General features: G+C 44.0%; 1 pseudogene across 1 annotated transcript; it reads left to right on the forward strand.

Annotated features, from left to right (window-relative positions):
• Window positions 1–3,335: 3,335 nt before the first annotated feature.
• LOC307055688 (dipeptidase 2-like) lies at window positions 3,336–24,607 on the forward strand (annotated as a pseudogene). Its single transcript has 7 exons — window positions 3,336–3,442; window positions 3,563–3,738; window positions 4,110–4,194; window positions 4,863–4,938; window positions 5,593–5,728; window positions 5,829–5,977; window positions 24,545–24,607. The product of its transcript is annotated as a dipeptidase 2-like (transcript).
• The last annotated feature ends 1,771 nt before the right edge of the window (window positions 24,608–26,378 follow it).

Below are 26,378 nucleotides of genomic sequence, written 5' to 3' on the forward strand. Positions count from 1 at the left end.
CTCTGATCAAAATATAAAGTTTCCTTTGCTTCTGAACCAAACTCAGTCTCGTTCTTTTGGCTCCAACGACACTGGGCAGGGGCACCCTTGTTGGGGTCCGCTCTGGAGGATCAGTAACAGAAATTGAGGACATTGTAACTTCAATGAACAGATGTGTGAGCCAAACTGTAATTAACATAGAGCAGTGTATAAGGCTCAGGTAAAATAAGATGTTTCTAAGACTTCCATTTGATATTTCCATCACTTTATTTATTATAAGCAAGTTCAGTAGAAGGGTTTGTCTTATTTGTCAGGTCAATATTAGAGAAATGACGTGATATCTTTCCAAGGATGGACATCTAATAATCTTGGTTGAAGCTTCAATCTTGTTTTGAATGCTTTTCCACTGAAAATGAAACCTCTCTTTCAGCTCCCCCATTTCCGAGAAGTATAAAACCTTATACCGTATTATTACCAAACGGAAAACGCGGGAGGAGGGATAAATTTACAGTTTGGGATTAACACATACACACTGCTATGCATAAAATAGATCATCAACAAGGAACTTCTGTATAACACAGGGAACAACATTCAATATTCTGTAATAACCTATAAGGGGAAATCATCTGAAAAAGAATACATATCTATATCTACATCATGTATCAATGACAAATAAAATGTAACCTAAGGCAGGCCGATGGTGAGCGCTTCTGACCCTGAAGATTTCAATCAACTAAAGCTCAGACTCTGACTACTGCCTAAGGCCCTTAATGAACATACGTGTACCCATAGCTTAAAAATTTCCCAGTTTGGGGTTCGGGGAGACACTGATTTGGAAAAATCCCTGGTGTCCTCCTTACATGAAAGGGACTCTACCTACAGCTAAAACATGCCTGTCACACCTAGAGGATGGTACACCGTTTTGACCCGGGAGAGTTTGGAAAAGGCACCTCATCTCCTCATCTCCTGGTAGTCGGGTTCACCCCTCCAGCCTCTTTTCTAACAAGCTCCCCACTTGCAGAATCAGCAGCTTTAACCTCCTGTTTCGTACAGTTAGAAATTTGTCCGGAGGATGAACGGGAAGAGGGGGAACCAATGAGAGACCAGCCCTAGGTGTTTGGACAGGCACGTGTCACTCTAATTTCCAAGCAGGAAGAAGAACTAACTAAAGTCTCAGCCTGCACCCCGGAACAAGAATAGGGCCTGAAGCAATCCTGGGGTTTTGTGGCCAGTGCCCAAAAAAGGGACTTAAAAAATGGAGCTCAGAGGCAATGCAACTGACAAACCTGCAGGGTTATAAATGATAACAATCTTCCAAAAATATATTGAAGTAAGTCAACGAAAAGGATTTGAGAGCAAGGCAGAATTGCAGGAAACAGTTTTCAAGAGATAGTTTGGAGTCGCCTTTAAAGCACATGAAAAGCGGCAGAACTTCGACAATGGTGCAGTTGGCCAAAAAGGGCGTATGCGTTTTTCCTGAATATATTTAGTAAAAAAACGCAGACGCCCTTTTTGGCCAACCAAGCAAGCGGGCAATGCAAATCAGCACTACAAAGAAGTCTCACTCGCATCTGTCAAAAGGGCCATCCTGGGAAAGTGTAAAAACCAGAAATGCAGGACAAGCCATGGAGAAAAGGGAGCCTTGTTACACTGATGGGCGGGATGTAAAATGCCAACGGCCACTCTGGAGAAGTGTATGGTGTTTCCTAAAACATCTAAAAATCAGAGCTACAGTGCATAGGGCACTTCCACTCATGGGCGTATATATTCGGAAAACCAAAAATCGACAGGACACAGGCACCCCAAAGTTTAGGGCTGCTCGGTTTACAAGGACCTCGATTCGGGTACACCTTAAATATCCCAGGAAACAAAAAAATGGGTAAACAAGCTGTGGTACTTATGTACAATGGAATATCACTCAGCCATGAAATCAATGTCCTAAGGCTAATAGCAGCATAATGAGTGATTTAGGTACGATGATACTAAGAGAAATAAGTCACACAGGTAACGAAACTTGTATCACCTATAGACGGAACGTAAAAATCTCTACACATGAAATGTACAAAACAGAACGGAGTCACACATTTAGAAAACACACTATGGCTGCTTACGGGGAAAGGTGAGGTGGGGTGATGCATAAAACGAGTTTGAAATTAGCACAGATACCGTTCCATCAACCAAATATATAATAGACAAGGCCTACTCATTGCTCAGTGAACAGGACTCAACACACCCTATTCACCGCAGAAGAATATATCTGCATAGTAAGAATCTTAAAATGTATTTATTGATATCTCTCTGTAAGTGAATCAAGTGGGTGTAAAGCAGCATAAACACAGCATTGAAAATCAGCTAAACCCCATTATAAATATAAATTACAAAAAAAAAAAGAAAAAAAAGATAGTGAAAGAGAAATTCTTACAAAATTCGTTCAGGAGCTGTGATGCAACCTGGATTGACCACATCTAGACCCACAGCTGGAAGAGACATAAGGCTGGACACTCTTGGGGGTAACCGGATTGGTGAGGTTGGGTGAGCAAATGCAGACCCTTTAAAGTAATACTGTGTGCTACCCATTCCATGGGTCCCAAATCTCCAGGTTCAAGGGAATCTTCCTACAGCTAAAACATGCATGGGAAACCCAGAGGATGGTACACCCAGTGATCGGGAAAGGTTTCTAAAATGCCCGTTATTTTTCATCTCCTGGTGCTCGGGTTTGCCATTCCAGCCGCTTTACTATCAATCTCCCCACTTGGAAAATCAGCACCTTTAACCTCCTGTTTCGTACAGTTTGCAAATTGTCCAGAGGATGAACGGGGAGAGGGGGAACCAACGAGAGACCAGCTCTAGGTGTTTGGACAGGCACATGTCACTCTAATTTCCAATCAGGAAGAAGAATTAGCCAAAGGCTCAGCCTGCCCCCCAGAACCAGAATACGGCCTGAAGCAATCCTGCGGTTTTGCAGCCAGCTCACAAAAAAGCGAGTTGAAAGATGGAGCTCAGGGGCACTGCAATGCAAAAACCTGTACAGTTATAAAGGACAACTATCGTCCAAAAATATATTGAGGGAAGGCAACGAAGAGGATTTGAAAGCAAGGCAGAATTGTAGGAAACAGTTTTTAAGAGGTAGATTGGAGTCGCCTTTAAAGCAAGTGAAAAGAGACAGAACTTCGACAATGATGCAGTTGACCAGAAAGGGCGTATGCATTTTTTCCCTGAATATAGTCAAGACTGAGTCCCCAGAAGGGCCCTCCTACTGCCAGGCACAGCCCAGTTTGGGTCCCTCCTCTTGCACCAGGGAGTTGCAGGTGTAGACGGTTCGAAAGAACCTCTTTCTAGGCTCTTGTAGCAAAGTCATGGCCACCAGTCAGACTGCCTCCTGGCCATCCTGCAGGGCACAGAGCACAGCAAAGGGTATCCACCCCTTCTACAGCAATGTCAGTCGGCTCACCGGCTTGGCAAGGTAAGTACCCGGGTTCCATACCCTGCCCCACATGAATGTACAGCCCCGCCTGTTCCCTACAGATAAATGCACAGAAGATAAATGCAGCCCTGATGCCCTCTCCCCATCCTGTCCCTGTAGAAGGTGGTGGCAGAAATGAACCGCCTGGGCATGATGGTGGACTTGTCCCATGTCTCGGATGCTGTGGCACGGCGAGCCCTAGAAGTGTCACAGGCACCTGTCATCTTCTCCCACTCAGTGGCCTGGGGGGTGTGCAAGACACTCGGAATGTTCCTGATGATATCCTGCAGCTTCTCATGAGAGACTGCCCTGGCCCTAATCCCTAAAGCAAGAGGTTCAAACCAGGAGCCCTTGAGCCTGAGCCCCTTCTCCCTCAATTTCCTCAAACCCCAGGTTAAATATCTTCTGCCCCCAAAACCCACGGTCCACAGCCCCTGAACTCTTGAGCCCTAGGTGGGGGTCTAGGTGGTAAGATACTCCTCCAAACCCGGAAACCCAGGGCCAAGACACCACCCAGACCAGGGCTGCGGCTCCTCTATTCACACAAACCCAGAGAGGAGACGACTCTGACCTCAAAGCCAGGGCTGAACACCTTCCTCACAGGGGCTGAGTGAACAGGCAGGTGGCTGTGCTGGGAGCCAAGCTGTCCACCGGTCCGCCCCTGCAGAAGAAGAACGGTGGCATCGTGATGGTGTCCTTGTCCGTGTGGGTGCTGCAGTGCAACCCGTTAGCCAACGTGTCTACTGGGGCAGGTGAGCCCCACCCTGGGCTCTCTGAAAACTCTGATTTGGAGCTGAAGCTGGGTCCAAATTTGGGGAGGACTTCAGAAGAGCCCCAGTGGTTTGACCCACCTGTTGGCCATAGGTACAGCTCCCAAAAACCCAATAATGGATGGTACACAGCACCCTGGTGCCATGTGGAACTGGAGCCATGGAATCAAAACTGTGATAATGATGGGTATCAGGGAGGCTGTCAGACACAGAGCCCGGGTGCTGCCCATCTGTGCCTCTGCAGGGGCTCCTAAAGCACACTGCCCCTACCTCTGGCCAAGGGACTGGACAGCTCCTTAGGTCTCTGGGGCCTTCATCAGTTGTATTCTTGTTGCTCTCTCATCCTCCACACCCGGGGAAAGGAGCCCCCACAGGTTCTCAAGGAGACTGGGAGGCAGGGTGAATCTTGGGTGGGAAATGGCCCAAACAGGGGGCTCTGGGGTCCACTCCAAATCTGAAGTCCAGTTCTAGAGCCAGCTGGGATCACTTCAGATCAAACCTCAGGGCCCTCTAGTTGGTACTCTCGGTGCCAGGCCATGAAGGAACTGGCCTGTTTGGCCTACAGGCTGCAAAAAGGGGAATCAACAGAGGTCAGTCATCACCCCACCCCTGCCCTGGAAGCCCCACACTGCTGACTTTCCATTCTTCAGATCACTTCGACCACATCAGGGCAGTCATTGGATGCAAGTTCATTGGGATTGGCGGAGATTATGACGGGGCTGGCCGGTGGGTGCTTCCCCGTGGCTTGTCTCGGGCTGGCTGGGCAGCAGTGGGGCTTTCACAGCCACCGTGCCCACCGCACTGTGGTCCTCATGGCCTTGACCATAGCCTCAGGTGTGCTGGCCCAACTGGTATCTCCCCTCTCCCAGGGTCTGCTTCCTGGGCTCTCCTGTCTGTTTGACCCTACTCTAGGTCCTCATATTTGTCTAAAACACCACACAGAGCTCATCTGCCCAGCATCTGCGCCCATCCAGTGCCAGCAGACCAGACCCATGGCCTCTGAGCAGACTCTTAGCAAGGTCTGGGTTGGGCTGACAATCTTCTCTGCCTGCAGTTGGGTATGTGCATGCAGGGGGCTCAACCCAGTTCTTAAAAAGCTTTTCTTCTCTTTATAAATGGTGGCAAAAAGTGCATTCAGTGAAAGGCATAGATCTTAACAGTACAACTCAATGACTTTTGATGAATAGTCGAGGCGCTTTTGGGGTCTTCCTCTGAAGGATGAAGAGCAGGAGTGAATCATTTACTCTCTCCAAGTCTCCATTTTCCATATCTGACCAGGGCTGGGGTTCAGTGGACCCTGGACACATAGGGCTTTGGTTCTGACTCAGGACCAGGGAACAGGTCTGAGGCCCAAGAGCTGGCTGGCTGGCAGCCACAAAGGTTCCCACAGGGGCTGGAGGACGTGTCCATATACCCGGTACTGATAGAAGAGTTGCTGGGGCATGGCTGGAGTGAGGAAGAGTTCTGGGGTATGCTTCGAGGAAACGTGTGGTGGGTCTTCAGACAGGTGGAACAGGTATGCTGGGCTGGGAAAAAGAGTAGCTCTGAGCAGGTGGTCTGAGCAGGTGTACGCGGGGGTGCTGTAAGAGGTGCTGCCCGCTGACTGCCGCCTCCAGGTACGGGAGGAGAACGAGGGACAGAGTCGCTTGGAGGATGAGTTCCCAGATGAGCAGCTGGGCAGCTGGGCAGCTCTTGCTGCTCCGTCCTCCCACGTCTGCATCAGAGCGAGGATCTGGCTCCAGACCAGAAACTAACCAGAGCTGCGGTTCGTGGGAATCCCATGTTGTCACCTAAGTGGTCATTCTCAAAATCTTGCCCCCAAATGGGCCCAGGCCTCACAGTTATTGTCGCCTTCCCAGTCCTCATTGTTTGGCTCTGGTGATCCAGTTAATCCTGCCAGATGTCACTTTGGCAGCCACAGATACCCCACAAAGTTTCCTTGCATACGAGCACAAACATTTCCTGAAAATAACTGTTTTAGAAATGGAATCAGCATGAGTGTCCATCTCCGTGGTGGGGTCTGTGGTGCAGGCTCCCAATACTGGGGTTTGGTGGGGGACCCTGCAGTTTAGACACCAGATACTAAAGGAAGACCTGTTGGCAGTGGCCTGAGGAAACCCAGGTGGCTTGCCTCAGCACTGGAAGAAGACAGTGAGTGGCTCTGGTTGTGGGAGGGTGGACCTTACTCGGTTCCCTCTGTGTAGTTCACCTCCATCCACATCCTGACCCACTGAGTACCACCTGGGGATCTTTCAGGGAATTCTGGTTCAGATGCCCAAGAAGAGAACATGCCTAGATCACAAATGATCTTTGTACCTATTTGGACAGAGCCCAGAATCTCAGGCTACTTAATGAGCCATGGACCTCCAAGGGCTAGACTACTCCGGATGTGGGCACACCTCCTCCCCTGTTCCTCAGGGACTTCCTCTCTAGTCGGTTCAGGCTACTTAGACAACCACCTGATCTTCCCCCAGTTCATTAATGATAATAGAAACTGCACTAATTATAGCCAAAATTGAGTTAATACATTGAGTTAATAATGAGAGGTAGGGCTTCCCTGGGGGCGCAGTGGTTAAGAATCCACCTGCCAATGCCGGGGACACGGGTTTGAGCCCTGCTCCGGGAAGATCCAACATGCCGAGGAGCAACTATGCCCGTGCGGCACAACTACTGAGCCTGCGCTCTACAACCCGTGCGCCACAACTACTGAGGCCACGTGCCGCAACGACTGAGCTCACGTGCCGCAACTACTGAAGCCCACGCGCCTAGAGCCGGTGCTCCGCAACAAGAGAAGCCACCACAATGAGAAGCCTGCACACTGCAACGAGGAGGAGCCCCCGCTCACCGCAACTAGAGAGCCCACGTGCAGCAACGAAGACCCAACACAGCCAAAAATAAACAAACAAATAAATAAATAAAATGAAAAGAGAAAAAAGATACAATACAGTATTGTTAACCATAGTTGCCATGCTGTACATTACATCCCAGAATGTATCTGTCTTGTAACTGGAAGTTTGTATCCTCTGACCACCCTCACGCATTTCCCCCCCACCTCATCCCCATAGGTTAAAATTTTAAATAGACAAGCCCAGATAAGCTTCAATGAGAAGATGACATCTGAGCAGAGATTTGAGTTAGCCAAGTTGGTATCTAGTGGAAGAGTGCACAGGAGAGGAAAGGGCCAGTGCAAAGACCCTGGGGCAGGAGCTTGTCTGGTGTGTTAGAAGAACAGGAAGGAGGCCACTGTGGTTGCAGCACAGAAAGGAGAAGAGGGTAATGGAAGTCAGATACACAATGGATGGAGAGCAGTAAGCAGGTAGGACACAGTGGTCAGACCCCGTATGGCCTTGTAGGACGCTCTGCGGGCTGTGTTAGCTCTTCACGATAGGAGCCAGTGAAGGGTTTTAAGGAGAGGAGTGGCATGACTGATCACATTCCCCATGATCACGGTGACTGCTGTATGAAAAACAGACTGTGGGGGCCACGGTAGACACTGGCAGATCATTAGAAGGCTCTTCAGTCACCCATGTCAGAGATGATGGTGGCTCAGGATGGAGAGATAGTAGGGGAGGTGGTGAGAAGTGGTCACATTCTAAAAAATATTTTGAAGGTAGAGCAACGGGAGTAAAACGAAGAAAATCCAAATCCCATGTCCCACAGATAACTGTTAATTTATTTATTCTAAGCAAACACGGTCCCCTCTAAAAACCACAAAGCTTGCCAAGGATGCTCTTCTCAGAGGTACTACCTTTTTACTCCTCAGCCTGCTCTGGCCTGGCCTCCCCCTCTGCCAATCTCCCAAAACTGCTCTGATTAAAGTCACCAATTACCTCGAAGTGGCTCAATCTACGAGACACTGACCTGTCCTCAATCTTGTTCTGCTAGCAGCACATGGCATGGTGGAGCCTCCCCTCTTGCTTGATCCCTCTCCTTCCTGGGTTCGTCGACTGCACACTCTCCCAGTTTTCCTCTCTACCCCTGCTTTTCAGTCTCTTTTGCTGGTTTCACCTCCTGCCCTCACATGTTGAGGTTGCTCCTCAGTCGTGGGCCCTCTTCCCTTCTAATTTCACACATCCTCCCTCACAAATTTATTCACTCCCATGGTTTAAAATATTGGCCATGATCATCTCCAAAGGCATCCCAACCTCACACCAACTGCTCAAAACACATCCCCACTCGGATGTCGTAAGGGCACCTCCTAGTCCACATGTAGAAAACAAAGCCTTGATCTCCCCTCCTAAGCCTTGTCCTCTGTCTCCAATTATTTATTCAGAAGACACTTACTGAGCCCCTAAGATATGCCAAGCACTGGTAGGCACTAGAGATAAAATGATGAGGCAGGAGGGAAAGGTTCAATAGAACAGAGGGTTATAGAAAGGGAACTTACAAATATGTGTGAAATTAAAACTGTGCATGGTGCTATGACGGAGCAGTTACGTAAGGCTGTGGGAGTCTAGGTCAGCAGGGAAGAGACTGATGTGGGGTGAGGAGGGCCTCCCTTAAGAAATAATCTCTGGGGACTTCCTTGGTGGCGCAGCGGTTCAGAATCCGCCAGCCAGCACTATTTACAATAGCCAGGACGTGGAAGCAACCTAAGTGTCCATCGACAGACGAATAGATAAAGAAGATGTGGCACATACATACAATGGAATATTACTCAGCCATAAAAAGAAACGAAATTGAGTTACTTGTAGTGAGGTGGATAGACCTAGAGTCTGTCATACAGAGTGAAGTAAGTCAGAAAGAGAAAGGCAAATACCATATAATATCATTTACATGTGGAATCGAAAACAGGACACAAATGAACATGTCAGCAAAACAGAAACACACAGATATAGAAAACAGAGTTGTGGTTGCCAAGGAGAGAGTGATGGAAAGGTTGGGAGTTTTGGAATAGCAGAAGCAAACTATTCTCCATAGGATGGACAAGCCACAAAGACCTACTGTACAGCAGAGGAAACTATATTCAGTATCCTGTGATAAACCATAATGGAAAAGTGTATATATATATATATATATATATATATATATATATATATATATATATAACTGAATCACTTTGCTGCACAGAAGAAATTAATACAATAATGTATAAAGGCTGCAGAGGGTGTGGAGAAAAGGCAACCCTCCTGCACTGTTGGTGGGAATGTAAACTGATACAGCCACTATGGAGAACAATATGGAGGTTCCTTAAAAGCTAAAAATAGAACTACCATATGACCCAGCAATCCCACTACTGGGCATATACCCAGAGAAAACCATAATTCAAAAAGATACATGTACCACAATGTTCACTGTAGCACTATTTACAATAGCCAGGATATAGAAGCAACCTAAATGTCCATCGACAGAAGAATACAGAAAGAAGATGTGGCCTATATATAAAATGGAGTATTACTCAGCCATAAAAAGGAACAAAATTGAGTTATTTGTAGTGAGGTGGATGGACCTAGAGTCTGTCATACAGAGTGAAGTACATCAGAAAGAGAAAAACAAATACCGTATGTGAACACATATATATGGAATTCAGAAAAATGGTACTGACGAACATAGTGACAGGGCAGGAATAAAGACACATATGTAGAGAACGGACTTCAGGACACAGGGCTGAAGGGGAGACAGGGACGTAGTGAGAGAATAGCACTGACATATATACACTACCAAATGTAAAAGAACTAGTGGTAAGCTGCCGCATAGCACAGGGAGATCAGCTCGGTGCTTTATGTCCCCCAGAGGGGTGGGATAGGGAGTCTGGGAGGGAGCCTCAAGACGGGGGGATATGGGGATATATGTATACATATAGGTGATTCACTTTGTTGTAAAGCAGAAACTAATACAGTGTTATAAAGCAATTATACTCTAGTAAACATGTATTTTAAAATACCACAACGTTGTAAATCAACTACACTAGAAAATATTTCTTAAGTGAAAAAGAGTTTTTGAATGTAAGTTTTATAGTGTGTGTGTACCACAGGTTCAATATATATGAATTATGTCAAATTGATTACATTGTTTTTCAAAATAAAGAGTTTTTGATATTCTACATCAGCTGCATAATATAAATGCAGAAAAACTATATTATTTTTTTCTAAAGTTCAGAAATACCCATTTTGCTCAATCGGTATACTATAAACCACTAACTGTTAAAAAGGGATTCGTGACCTCTTCCTTCCAAAGAAATATTTCTGCACTCACACAAGTTTAATAGAATGTTCCGCCATGAACTGGCTTCCCACCTTAGAGACACGAGATTTGCATCCTGAAATCTCTTTCTTGCAAAAATGTCCAATTAGTATCCTAGCATTACAGAAAAGAAATGTTTTCCAGATCTCAAATTACATACAACTTTATCAAGACATCATGTATGTTTTCTTTTTTCCGCACACACAGACTGCATTTTATTTTTACAAGAGAAAAATCAACTGACACCAAGCATTGTAAATGGATGACCACAACAAAAGCAACAATGATTGTAATTCCCAACACGAAACACACTCATACTATTGTCATAATATTGGCATTCAGTCCAGGAATCCTCCACCGTAACAGCTCCTTTATTTTGCAGTGAAAGACATCATGGTTTTGTTTTGTTTTTTTGCTGTACGCGGGCCTATCACTGTTGTGGGCTCTCCCGTTGTGGAGCATAGGCTCCGGACGTGCAGGCTCAGCGGCCATGGCTCACGGGCCTAGCCACTTCATGGCATGTGGGATCTTCCCGGACCGGGGCACGAACCCGTGTCCCCTGCATCGGCAGGTGGACTCTCAACCACTGCACCACCAGGGAAGCCCGACATCTATATATTGAAATTATCAGCACTCACCTGAGATCTTCAAAAATCAACAAAAACATAATTTTGTGCTCTCTTTCATTTACTCTGGTTCTAAGTGGTCATTTCTAAACGAAAGTATTTAAGCATGTTAACGTCATCTTATAACATCATATTTCAAATGACTACCGTCTCTCCAAAGATGCAATATGAGGAACTCATAAGTAGGCTCTCCAAAGTTTTACTCTCTGAATCTGTATTACACTTCTGCTGAAATTCACACTGTTCATTATTCTCTGAGAATATTCTTTTTCTTGTATGTCCATCTCACATGCTCTTTCATTTCATGAAGTTTTTTCCTACAATTTTATGCCTAGTTTATTTCTGAGAAAATGCATTATTCCAGATTGATATTTATAGACACAAAGACTTTTATATAATTCCCTGAGAGTTTCAAGAACTCCTTATTCTTTTTTTTTAAATACCTAGATTCTGAAGCTCTCCACAAAGCATTACTAAAATTGTATTTACATAAGTATCTACATATTAATCACACATTAATGCGTTTACAATTGTATTATGCTTTATTGCTAATTTTGGAGCATAAACGTAGCTGTCTTATTTACCACCCTCTTGGAAATCACTTTAATATTTGCACTTAGGACTTGAAAGAGAATGGGTAAATAAAAACCTGAAGAATATGCAAATACAATTTATATATTTCTCATAAAATTAGGTGATTATCTAACCTTTATCCAGAAAAAAGAAGAGCCCACATACTCTGCAGTCATGATACTCGAGAATGTGTGGTCTTCCAGCAGGAAAACATGCAGTAATCCACGTGGCAGAGTTTACCTGTGAGCAGCTGGGGTTAGTATCCTATGTATTCCTTACATGCAATGTATCAGGAGTGGCCAAAGGGAATTTGTCAGTTGTGGCAATAAGTATAATGAAGATTTGTAGCAGGTCATGCTCATATATTCAGCACAGGTACAATCAACATTTTGCTCAATTCTGGTAGATCTAAATCTGTATCTGTTACCTTGTCTTTAACGAGGAAATGTCAGAACTGACTTACAAAAAAAAAGTGTTTTGTTTGTTTGTTTTAATTACATTCACGGTGAGTAAGACATAGCTCAGAACAGCTAATGTGACTTAGTGATTCTCTCATCAGGAAATACAGTTTCTACTTCCCTGTTTATTCTCCACATCCTGTAGTAAGTTAAGTTTCAGTGAAAGATAAATCTACAGGGAGAAAAGAAAAGAAAACTTACATGTGTTGATAAGATCATTCTGACAGGTTTTACCATGTATGTCAGTGTTTCTGGTGATGGACACAAGCTAGAACTCCCTACTCTGACATTTTCACTGATGTCACTCCCCTTGATCCTCAATTTGAAAGTGGATAAAAATGTTTTCTATGTTTTCTTCTTTAAGAAATTAAATAAAGAATGCTGTCTAGACATGATCCTCTAATGACTTTCAGTCAGTGGTCATCAAGAGAAGAAAAGCACAGAATCTCATCCCCACAGAAGGGTGACATTCGGTCAGGTAAGAAAATTCTCCTCAAACTCAGAGCTTCATCTTTAACATTCAATTAAAGGCTTTCACAGGTTCTTCATACTCTGCACTCAGCCTTACCATATGGGATTGGCTCTGAGAATCTCACACCAGATGACTGACAAACATGTCATAGTACACTGATCTCGTACCGGATCCTGCCTCTCTTAATGATCTCCCGCAGGGACATTGCAATATTCTAGGATATTTCCTGGAGCCCTCTACCCTATACAGGTACACTTCCAAGTAGAAACAGAAGCTTTGATTCTCACTGGGACCCCTGCTCTGTCCAACCAACCTCTCTAGAAATATGATGTTCTAATCTCTCCTGATTAGAACATTTCAAGGTCTCTCCCTGTGCTAATTTAGTAAAGGTAAAAGAGAAACAAGAAAGGGCAAACTATGCAGGGAGCAATATATAAGATTCCTTTACTTAATGTATTTATCTGATATACACAAATATTGAGAAATATAGATTCATTTCATAACGGTCAAGAAAAGAGGAGGAGGAACCTCCATGCCAACAGTATATATAAAATGGAATCAATATTGCATAAGCTCCAGCTTAAGCTTAGCTACGAGGTACTAACTCTTCTCATAAAGAAGCAATAGTTCTCCATCATTTGAAGCACACTGAGGATTCAGACAGCTGGACACTGAGGGTGTAGTCTCCTCATTCGAATTCTGTACCTGCATCACAGAGCAATGAAATATTCCCAAAGAATTATTAAGGATGAGATGGGGAGCCGAAATAAAAAAGATGAATCCACAGTCTGCCCTACCATCCATTCTGCTGGATATCACCACCATCTTGGCCCAGTATGACCTTCCCACTTTTCTCTGGGCCTCCCTACTTCCCACCTCCATCCTCTCATTATATCTTACCTACACTTGGAAACGACTCTAGTTTTTCCACTGATCTTCATCAACAAGCAATCCAAATAGCAACTGTGTATATAACTCCTTAGAAACCTCAGGTCTGACTCAGTAATACATGACCTTCGAAGTCAAAAGTTTTCCTAATTCCCTTTATTATTATTTTTTCCAATTTCCATGTACTTACACTCTCAGGACCTCCACTGTTCTCAGGTTCGTCTTCCCTGCAAAATCTGTCAACCTAGACATAGACTTAAGTACCACCCTCTAATTATCTCCTAGGGAATCCAGTTTTTAAAAAAGCCTCAACAAGCTTTATGGACTTTAGTAAAGACTCTTTAAGATAGCAGTACACCCACAGATATCTATTTAATACACCCTCAGAGTAATTTTTTTTTCTTTTTTATAAAGTCTCTTCTGGCCAGTGAAGACTCTCGCCTCTTCTTCAACATATGCAGTGTCTCACCCTTCTGATTACTCTCTGCTCTATCCCAGGTCCACTCCCTTTCCTGAAATTACATTCTTTCCCAATTTTGTATATTGGTAAAATCAAATAACATAAAATATAACATGTTAGTTATTATAAAGTGCACCATTCAGTGATATTAAATACATTCATATTATTGGGCGATCAACATCGCCATTTATCTAATTCTTTTCTACGTTTTAAAACTGTAACTCTATATCCTTTAAACATAACCTTCCTTTTTGTTCCATAACCACCTGAAAAGCATCATTACCGTCCCAATTTCTATGGTTTTGACTACACTAAGTACCCCATATAATTGAAATAAGTAGTTGCATTGTTATGACTCGCTAAAAGTCACAAAAATGGCATATTTGGTAGCTAAATTTCCTCAGGATTCATCCATGTTGTAGCATATTCCTAGATCTTTTCCTTCTTAACACTGAATAATATTGTATTATATGGGTATACCACGCTTTGCTTATCCAGGAACTAGTGGATGAACACTTAGGTTGCTTTCATATTTTAGCTACTGTGATTATTACTGATCAAAACACTGGAGTACAAATATTACTTTAAGACCCTGATTTCAATTCCTTTGGGTATACCTCATAGTACAATTCCTGGATCATGTAGTAATTATATTTTTCAATATCTGGAAAATTGCCATACTCTTTTGCAAAGCAGCTGTATCATTCTACATTCCCACTGACAGAGCACAATGCTTCCAACTCCCTCACATCCTCACCAATACTTGTTTTCTGCTTGTGTATGTGTGTGTGCTTGTGTGTGTATGCATAAACATGCATTTAGTGATATGGAGCATCTATTCAAGTGCTTAGTCATTTGTACCTCTTTTTGAGGAACCATCTATTCAAGTCTTTTATCCATTTTTGAATCAGGGTGTTTGCTTCTTGTTGAGTTGTAGGAGTTCTCTGTATATTCTGAATAGAAATCTCTTGTCAGATAGATGGCTTTCAAATATTTTCTCCCATCTTGTGGGTTGCCATTTTATTCTGTTTACATTCCTTTGATACACATTTTTTTAAATTATGTACTGCAAATTGTTTATTTTTTTGTTAGCTGTACTTTTGTTGTTCCTTCGTTTCATATTGAGGAAATCACTGCCAAATACAATGTCATGAAGTTCTTGTCCTGTGTCTTCTTTTAAGACTTTTTATTTTATTAGGTCTTATATTTAGTTTTTTGATATATTTTCATTAATTTTTGCATATGATGTTAGGTAAGGGTCCATCTTCCTTCTTTTGCATGTTGACAACAAGAATTCTCAGCATCATTTGTTGAAAATACTATCCTTTCTACTTTGAAAAGACTTGGCAACTTGTCAAAAACCATTTGGCCATATATCAGGGTTTATTTCTGGGTGTTCTATTCTATTCTATTGGTCTTGAATAAGGGAGAAAATAGTATAACCTATCCAGGTTGATGAAGAACATAAAGAAAGACCAGGACTGAGAATTAGGAGGGCAATATAAAAAAGCAGGGGGTAAAAGACAGTGTGAGAGAAGATCTTGTACTTGCAAGTTCATGGAAATATGATCATGTTAAATCACTAAACACCTGACTTTGAACAATACCGTAAATGTGCTAGCAAGAAACGTAACACTTACCCATCTCTGGGAAATATAGTATGGGCATAAAGATAAACTACACACAAATATATTAAAAAGGGAAGGGTTTTCATGGTGTGAGAATATTGTGGGATTTGAAATACAATTTACTTCTGTTCTACCATTGTCTCTAAAATTTATCAAAGTGTATATAAAAGCAATTCCAATTCTGGTAATGTGCTTGACAGGTTTAATATGAACTTCAGCAGACCAGTAAATGTACATTCATAGTAGGACTCTTCCCTAATCCAAAAAACAAAACACAAAAACTGGAAAGACTAGAGTTCACTTTGTCAACACACATACAGATGCAGCGATGGTTAACGGTCCAAAAAAAGAAGGTGAGCATGGGTGCAAGAGGTTAATCCCCAGGCTGGTGTGGGATGCAGAGTTTGAGGGTAACACAGGTAGAAAAGGCTTTTGTCCTATCCTTGATTTTTGAGGTATGGAAATTCACAGGTCACTACCTTCATTTCAAAATGAATGAATGCACTATTCAATTTTTTTAAAACAGGAGAAGTAAACATGAGTGATAATAAATTTCAAACTGTCACCAGTCAAATAAGATACTAAGAAAAATTAAATTATATGATTTAAGAATGAAGTGGAGAGATTGTCCAAGATGGTAGCATTCAAAGACCCAGAGCTTGATGCCTCTCATGGGCACACCAAAGTCACAACTGTTTACAGAACAGCAATTGATGAAAAAGGCCGGGACCAACCATAAAAGATGTTTTAGAGCTAAAGATATAAGGAAGGCACCTCGGCAAGACAGGGAGGAAAGGCAAAATCTCAACAGAGTCAAGACCCAAACCCCCAGGTGGGTGGCCCACAAATGGGAGAATAATTACAATTTCTGAGGTGCACCCAGATGGCAAGGGGTATGAACCCAACATCAGGCTCTCAAGCCCAGGGACCCTGTGCTGGAAAGAAGAGTTCCTAGAAAGTCGGGCTTTGAAGACCAGGGGTGCTTACTTTCCAGAAAGCCAGAGGGTTGTGGGAAATAGAGATTCCACACTTAAAAGATGCTCACAGGGCTTCCCTGGTGGTGCACTGGTTAAGAGTCCACCTGCCGATGCAGGGGACACAGGTTCGTGCCCCGTTCCGGGAAGATCCCACATGCCGCGGAGCGGGTGGGCCCGTGAGCCATGGCCGCTGAGCCTGCGCGTCCGGAGCCTGTGCTCCGCAATGGGAGAGGCCACAACAGTGAGAGGCCCGCGTACCGCAAAAAAAAAAAAAAAAAAAAAAAAATGCTCACAAAATCCCACATGACCCGAGAATCAGAACAGAAGCAGTCATTTAAACGGATCCTAGGTCACACCTACCTCCTGATCTTGGAGAGTCTCCCAGAGAGTCCAGAGGCAACTACAGCACAGGCTCAGGGACATAGACACTGGCAGCAGCCATATGGGGGAGCTCCTTCTACCTCGTGGCCACTGGTACCAGCAAGCATAATTTCAGAATCCTCCCTCTATCGTTTTAGCCTCAGGACCTAGCCCTACCCATTTCCACCAGACTATAGACACAAGTACTAGGATGCTGCAGGCCAAGCAACTAACTGAGCAGGGGCATAGCCCCATCCACCAGCAAACAGGCTGCCTTCAGACCCGCTCAATGCACAGCTGCCACTGGACATGGGCCCAGCCACCAAAAGTCCCAGGACCGGCCTCCACACCTAAGTGGAGAGGCACCAGCCCCAGAGTCCCTGGCCCCTCTGACAAGTGAGCCTGCTCTGGACTTGAAATCAGTCTCACCGTCGGCAGGTGATTACTGCACAGGGACTGGATGGAGCTTGGACCTACCCAACAGCAAACCTGCTCTAGCAGTGGGATCAGCCTCATACACCAACAGGCACACACCAGCTCCAGGAATACCACAGCCCAGCAGCCTGTGTGACCAGAACACTCACTGGCAGGCCAGAAGCAGCCATGGACTCACTTGGGTCTTGACCCTGCCCATCAGAATGACAGCACAAGATTAGGGATACCCCAGACCTTGCAGATAGCTGTGTCAGGAACAGTGATCCAACACCAACTCTGAGACTCCTGGGCCCTGCAGCCAGAACTCAGGACCTGTGCCTTCCTCCCAGTAGCCAGCATCGCCCCAGGACCAGTGACTGGGCACTAGCCCTGATATCACCTGGACTGCAATTCTACCCATCAGTGAACCAGCACTAGATTTGGTGTCCCCCAGAGTTGTGCAGCCAGCTGCCTTATGATTTAGCCTCACCAAGCAGCACAGACAGCTTCCATACAAGCCAGAGTCTGGCAAACAAGCACTGTGGGGGCAGCCAAGCCTACCAGACCTCCCACAGTAGTCAGCCCACCACAACAGAAGAGCCCAAGTAGCCCACATAGGGGGTACACCTAGAACATATAGTTCTAGTGACCAGGGGACAGTGGGCTGCTGGGACACATAGGACCTCTCCTACAAAAGGCCACTTCTCGAAGGTCAGGAAATGTAACGAACCTACTACATACATAGCAATAAAAACAGCAAGTTAAGAAAAATGAGGTGACACAGAAACACGATCCAAATGAGGGAACAAGATAAGAACTCAGAAGAAGATCTAAGTGAAGTGGAGATAGCCAATCTCCTCAAAAAATAGTTCAAGGTAATGACTATAAAGATGATCAGAGAACTCAGGAGAAGAATGGACGACCAGAGCAAGAAGTTAGAATTTTTTTAAAAAGAGTTAGACCATTAAAGAACAACAAAACACAGATGAGGAATACAATAACTGAAATGAAAAATACACTAAAAGGAAACTACTGTAGACTAAATGATACAGAGGAATGAATCAGAAAACTGAAGGACAGAGTACTGGCAATCACTGAAGATGAACGGTAAAACAATAGATTAAAATGAAATGAGGAAAGTTGAACAGACTTGTGAAACAACATCAAGTGTACTAATATTTGCATTATACTGGTCCCAGAAGCAAAAAGGAAAGATAAAGCAGTGTAGAACATACCTGAAGACATAAGAGCTGAAAACTTCCGTAACCTGGGAAAGAAAACAGACATCCAAGTCCAGTAAACACAGTAAGGCCAAAACAGGATCAACCCAAAGAGGACCACACCAAGACTCATTGTAATTAAAATGGCAAAAAAATAAAGATAAAAAGACACTATTAAAAGGAGCAAAGGAAAAGCAACAAGTTACAAACAGGGGAACTTGCATTAAGTTCTCAGCTGACTTTTCAGGATAACCTCTGCATGCCAGAAGGGAGTGGCATGGTATATTTAAAGTCATGAAAGGGAAAAGCCTATAACCAAAAATACTCTACCCAGCAAGGCTCTCCTTCAGATTTGATGGTGAGATCTGAAGTTTTACAGAGAAGCAAAACTAAAAGAGCACAGCATCGCCAAACCAGCTTTATGAGAAATCTTAAAGGGGCTTTTCTCAGTGAAAAAGAAAAGGCCACGACTGAAACATAAAAATTAGGAAAGGAAACTTACTAAAGGAAAAACCTCATTGGATAAGGCAAATATTCAACAAAGGCAGTAAATCAACCATGTACACAGCTAATAGGAAGGATGAAAGGAAACAGTAATAAAATCATCTATATTCACAATAAGAAGTTAAGGAACACACAAAACAAGTAGATGTAAAATATAAGGTCAAATTCAGTAACTGTGGGGGAGAAGAGTAACAATGCAGGGTTGTTAGTGTCCACGTGAAATTAAGAGCTCAGCAACTTAAATAATCACACACACACACACACACACACACACACACACACACAACTGAAAGAAATCCAAACAATATTAAAGATAGTCCTCACATCACAGATGAATAAAAGGGGAAGAAAGGAACAGTGAAGAAATTAAAGAGGGATTCTAAAAATACCCAAGAGAAATGAAAATGAACACACAGTGATCCAAAATGTATGGGACACAGCCAACGCAGTTCACAGGGGGAAGTTATAGTGATACAAGCTTATTCTTAGGAAACAAGAAAAATATCAAATAAACAACCTAACATTACACTTGAAGGAATTAGAAAAAGAAGAAAAAACAAAACTCAAAGCTGTCAGAAAGAAAAAAAAAATTAAGAAAACAATACCATATGCAATCACACCAAAAAGAATAAGATACGTAGGAACAAACACACCTAAGCAGGTAAAAGACATGTACTCAGAAATGTATCAGCCATTGGTGAAAGAAGTTGAAGGCAACAGAAAAAGATGGGAAAATATAGCAGGTGCATGGACTGGAAGAATTAATACTGTTAAAATAACCATACTGCCAAAGACAATCTACAGATTTAATGCAATCCCTATCAGAATACCAAAGCATTTTCACAGAACTTGAAAAAGTAATTTTAAAATTTGTATAGAAACACAAAGACCCCAAATAGCCAAACAATCTTGAGAAAGAACAGAGCTGGAGGCATCACGCACCTTGACTTCAGATTATACTGCAAAGCGACAGTAATCAAAGAGAATCGGACCGGAGCAAAAACAGACACAAAGATCACTGGAATAGAATAGAGATCCCAGAAATAAGCCCACACACGTATATTTAATTGATTTATGACACAGCAGGCAATATGGAGAAAAAACTGTCTCTTCAATAAGTGGTACTGGGAAAACTGGTCAGCTACATGGAAAAGAATAAAATTAGAGTATTTTAGCACACCGTATAGAAAATAAATGCAAAACTGAATAAAGACCTAAATGTAGGACCAGAAAACCCCGAGAGGAGAATACAGAACATTCTTCAACATAAATGATAGCAACGGTTTTGGGTTCAGTCTACTAAGGCAAATGAAACAAAAGCAAAAATAAACAAATGGGACTTCACTATATTTAAAAGATTTTGCACAGCAAAGGAAACCAAAGACAAAATGAAAAGACAACCTGCTGAAGGAGAGACAATATTGGCACATGATAAGAGGTTAACACCAAAAAGATGACCAAGCAAGGGTTCATATCTAAACTACAGAAACAGCACATACAACTCAATATCAGAACAACACCCAAAATATTTTTTTAAAAAATGAGAAGACCTAAATGGACATTTTTCCAAGGAAAAAAATACAGATAGACAGCCAGAATGCACAAAGATGCTAAACATAGCTAATCGGCAATAAAATGCAAATCAAAACTATGAGATATATCACCTCAGTCTTGTCAGAATGGCTGTCATCAAAAAGGTCACAAATAACAAAGGTTAGTGAGGATGTGGAGAAAGGGAAACTCTTGTAAACTCTTGATGTGAATGTGAAGTAGTGCAGCTACTGTGGAAAGAAGAATGGAGGTTCCACAAAAAACTAAAAATAGAACTACCATAATATCCAGCAATTTCCCTCTTGGGTATATCAGAAGAAAACAAAAACACTAGTTAAAAAAAAATAACTGCACACCAATGTTCATAACAGTGCTATTTGCCATAGCCAAGATATAGAGTCAAACTAAGTGTTCATCAATAGGTTAGGGGATAAAAAATGATATTTATGATGACTTCAGCAAAAAATGAAATTTTGCCATTTGCAAGAACATGGATGGACTTGGAGGGTATTATGCTTAGTAAAATAAGCCACAGAGAAAACAAGCCTGGTACGTTATCACTTACACGTGGCATCTAAAAAATTGAATACAACAACAACAACAACGCAAGAGACTCACAGATTAAAGAACAGACTAGTGGTTACCAGCAGGGAGAGACAGGGTGGAGGAGCAAAATAGTGGTAGGAGATTCTGAGGAAGAATCCACTATGTATAAAATCAATAATCTACAGTGACGTTCTGTATAGCATGGGGAATAGAGCCACTCTTTTATAATAAGTATAAATGGAGAAGAACCTAAACATCTATGAATCACTATGTTGTACCTCTGAAACTAATATAATAATGTAAATTAACTATAGATCAATAAAATATAAAGTAAGAAACAATAAAGGGGAGACAGATTATTAGATAGAAATCAATTAAATAAACACAAGTTTAGGAAATCAAGGAATTAAAAAACAACATGTAAGACACAACATTGGCCTTTAAAGTGTACGATCTATTCATTTAAAAGAAATCATTTAAGGGGTGAAAAATGGTACCCATTCTCACAATTTTGTATATCTAGGATAAATTATTATCTACAAAAATGTTACAAATATTCACTCAAAAAGAAAGAAAATTTGGATTAACCCATTTTAGTATACAAATTTAATATCAAAGTCTCTATGTAACATTGATGTGAATAAGTTCTGTTAGCCACTTCTAGTTTCTTTGTGATGTAAAATCTTTTAAAGCATAAAAATCAGCGTTTCTACATCATTCCATTAGACATACATAGAAGTTAAAAGAAATGAGAAGACAGAACAATCAACCAGGAAGGTGAATTTACTGAGAAACAGCCATTCGTTCTCCCTCCTCCTTTGCTTTTCCTCCTTTTCCAGGTCTCTTTCGGTTCCAATCAAGAGAAGTCTTGAGAATTCTGAGAATATTTCTTTGAGGGCTTCAAATCACCATACCTACGTCCTCTGCCACAAGTACACACACGGGAACAAAAATAAACCTCTGCTATCTACTCGTGTAGGAGAGATTCATGCAAAATAAACTCCTACATGGAGACCAACAGGTGAGTTTTCTACCTGTTCTTTATAATGTCCTTCCATTATAGTAAATCCCACACATTATGAGGCAGAAGTGGTTATGTGAGCTCTTCCTTGAAGTCAAAAACCTTGCATTCATTTCAAGTACCTGGTGATCATAGGGTACAGCCAGGGAAGGTGCCATCACCCTTTGGTGGGGGGGCGGTGAATGGGCTTCCGCAACCATGCACCTCCTGATGAACAGATTCTGGAGAAACAAAGGGCGGTCACACCGCAGCCAGCCTGTCAGACTGTCGGGCCACTGGGCAACCCCACCAGTCTGGAAGTGCCCCATAAGTTGCTCAAAGCAAAACTCTGCCCCCCCGTGAAGCCAGGCAATTTGGGCCAGAGAGTCAGAGGAGACCAGTAATCAACTCCTCCTCTCTGCTCACCTCCTTGGGGTTACAGCAACCCCATCTCCAAACCCAACTCTGATCCTGGAGTGCCAAGGTGGGAGCGCAGGTGGGCTCTGCCGGTGCTTCAGCGCCTTCTGGGAAGCCCCCCAGTTGGAATATGATTTGAGTTTGATCCTGTGAAACCATCAGAACTTCCCACCGGAGATAAATGAGGAGATTCTGGCCTTTATTAGTGTGCACGGTGAACCCGGTTGTCCTGGCTGTACTTGCCAACCCTCCTATTTTACGCACCTATGTTTATCCACCTTCCTCCCTGTGAGTACCTTTGACTAACGCTGAGCTCAGATTCTTGACCTATTACAGTGACTTTTTCAGTCTTTCTTTAAAAATGGACAGGTAGGGCTTCCCTGGTGGCGCAGTGGTTGAGAGTCCTCCTGCAATGTGCGGGACACGGGTTCGTGCCCCGGTACGGGAGGATCCCACATGCCGCGGAGCAGCTAGGCCCGTGAGCCATGGCCGCTGAGGCTGCGCATCCAGAGCCTGTGCTCCGCAACGGGAGAGACCACAACAGTGAGAGGCCCGCGTACTGCAAAAAAAAAAAAAAAAAAAAAAAAGGACAGGTAATAAAATGAATTTAACCTAGAAGCAGCAGCTCAGTAAGGGATATAAAATCATCAGAAGTTATCTAATCACAGCCACAGCCCTCCAGGGCTCTGTCTTATCTGCTGGGGCATAAGAATGGGACCTTCCTAAACTTGAAGGGCATCCAATCAAATAAGTTGATTACACTCACCTCTGGCTCTTGGAGGGACTGCTAGGCAGTCTACCCAGTGTATACTGACTGCAAAACACGGTCATGGTTTTGAAACACCTATGCTCCAGGAAAGATTTTTGCAGTGCATGGGGAAGGTTTCTTTTTGACATCAAGCAAAAAATAAGTCACCAAGCTCTCTGAGCACAGGGTTTCTTAAGAGGGAAGTAGAAGGAAGGAATGGGCAGAAAACATGATCTCTCTCCTCGGAAGTGCAGGGTGTTTTTCCAAAAGAGTAGGATTTAGTCTCAGTTTAAGGAGAACACCTTTAAATAGCTGGGACAGCTCCAAACTGCAGTTTAGGGAACGAGTGCTCCAAAAGAACAGTGCTTTACAAGTCCTGGCCAGGCAGCAGGAGGATGAAGAGTTGGTTTTGCATAGTTTTGAACGCAGGAGTAAAGAAACCGAGGCATCTCTGACTAAAAGGGCCTGAGATCCTATGGCATCAGTGGTCAGTCAGTTGCAGGGGGCAGCGGGTGTGGGGGCGATACTTCTCTCTCAACGTCTCCCAGGGCAGCCACCCCTCCCAACCCCACCCCCCTACTCCCTTCACCCTTCCTCCCTCCACTGTTGGGTCCCCAGGGACGGCACTTCTTAAGCTGGAGCGCTCAAGCAGCATCTCTGCAGTCTGGATTCTTCCTGGAGCCTGGCAAGTTCTGGGACAGGAAGCCAGGTCTGCAAGGCCGCTGGGGTGCAGTCAGCCCTGGAGGTCTGGAGGGGAAATGGAGCCCTGAAGCCCACCCACGTCCTTGAAGCCGAGGGAGGAACACATCCTCCTAACAGTACTTCTCAGGGGTCAGCGTGCTCCCCACCGGACGGTGATCCATTCTCACTTGAGGCAACAAGGACTGCCTCTAACTGGCCCCCTCGATTCCGCCTTAAGGGTCCTCACACATGTGTGAGAGCGCAGGCCCTGGATCTCTTTAGTCAGCTGAGGCCAGTGCTGCCGGGGTCCCTCCAGTCCCATCCCCCAGCCCCTCCCTCTGGGACTGTATCTAATAGAAGAAAGAGCACAGAGGAATTGGCTAAATCAAGGGACCTGGGAGCCTGGGTATGAGTTTGAAGACCGAGAACCTAAGGCACAATTACATATTATTGGAGACTCTTGTGGGGTGTGTGGGGGGAGGTCAGGAGGCTGAGAGGCTGAGTCGGCCTGGTGAGTCCAGCCCCAGGACACCACACAGCCCCGTCCCCCCTTCCCTGCCATCAGACAAGGGGTGCCGCAACTCCAGCCGGGACTCTGCACTTCCCCCTCCCTGGTTCTCCTCCAGAAGAGCAGGTGGCCCCCCACTGAGGGCAGCGGCAGGACAACGGACCAAGTCCCCCTGCACTAAGGCACTACTGGAAGCTCTTCCTGCACAGCAGTGCTGGCTTGGAGCAAACCCGAGCAGCGCCAAAGTTGGTCTCGTCCTGCAGCGGAGGGACGCAGGGTTTAAGTCAGCTGCCCTGGTTTTAAAGCAATCAGCCCCCCCTTTAAGTCAGGTGACCCGACTTTAAATCACTGTTTGCCCCTCAAGCCTGCAACTTCAAATGTTGGGAACTTCACTTTGATCACAGCACCTCACATAGCTGAATGCACATTAGTCACCCCCAAGCCTGGCTTAGAGGCAGGATATAAGGTAAGGGGATGGGTATGAACTCATGGTGATGAGAGTGTACTTCATGTACCAGAAGGGTCTAGGCACTCTGGGGTACAGCAAGCAGTGCACGATACAGCAGCTCCCTGGCAAAGCTGGTGAGGCCCAGGGAGAGCAGGCACACCCATGCGTGCAGAGGTTCCAGGACGGGAGCTGGGGCACAGCCAGCCGGGAGGGTGTGAAAGCGGAGGATCCGAGCCTTCTTGAGAAAGGCATACACAGAGGATGGATGAGAAACAAAGACCAGGTGAAATATGGAGTTGAAAAACACACCCTGCTCTTGAAATTGGGGTGGGGGGCACCCCAGATTTGAGTCTTCTTACTCCCCAGTACCTAGTGCTTTGGCATTTGCCCAATTACTTATAAAATTTACTGATAATATCTAACCCATAGAATACCGCATTTGTAGTGGTATTGCATGTTAATGTTTCTATAGTGGAAAAATCTTTTCTACAAGAAACATGTACACTATCTGAAATCAATTAAAACCCCTCTTTATAAAGTACTATATCGGACTTCCCTGGTGGCGCAGTGGTTAAGAATATGCCTGCCAACGCAGGGGACATGGGCTCGAGCCCTGGACAGGGAAGATCTCACATGCTGCGGAGCAGCTATGCCCGTGTGCCACAACTAGTGAATCTGCAGGCCACAACTACTGAAGCCCGTGTGCCTAGAGCCGGTGTTCCACAACAAGCGCAGCAAGAGAAGCCACCGCAATGAGAAGCCCGCGCACCGCAACAAAGAGTAGCCCCCGCTTGCCGCAACTAGAGAAAGCCCGCGCGCAGCAACGAAGACCCAACACAGCCAAAAATTAATTAATTAATTAAAAAAAGTACTATATCCTTCTGTACAACTTCTCTGGGAAGAACAGAGATGGTGTGGGAGAGTGAGAAACACCAATATTTAGTGCACATCTCTCATGCAGGTGCTCTGCTGGCTCAGATACATTTATCCCCACTTTACAAAGGAGGAAATAAGCTCAGAGAGGTTCAGTAATTTTCCCAAAGCCAAACAGCTATTGAGTGGCAGAACCAAGATCTGAACCAAGTCTGTTGCCTCCAAAGCCTAAGTCCTCATCACAACAAAACTCAATTAATATTTACATTTATCGAATTACATTGCAGCCTGGGGAGTTCTTGGCACAATCCTGAATAAGAGTGAGAAAGAAAGAAATAGCATTGTTCCTACAGTCAACCAAAATTTTTGGAGCAGCGGCTAGATGCCTGGTCCTTTTTGGGGTTCAGCAGTGATCACGACAGGAAAAGTCGTGCTTTCATGAACCATGTAGTGGGGAGGAGAGACGGGTGCAACTTGGGTGAGGGATTTCACCTTGCTGGGCCTCTGTTTTCTCATCTGGAAAATGGGATGGGTGTTCCTCATTTTCTGGGATTGTCCGGCTGGACATTCTCTGATTCCATAAGAAGCATTTGTTTTCCTGTTTCTTTAAAATTCATTCAAGCCATGAGCC

This window comes from Hyperoodon ampullatus (genome assembly GCF_949752795.1).
Source record: "Hyperoodon ampullatus genome assembly, chromosome: 7".
Taxonomy (NCBI): Eukaryota; Metazoa; Chordata; class Mammalia; order Artiodactyla; family Ziphiidae; genus Hyperoodon; species Hyperoodon ampullatus.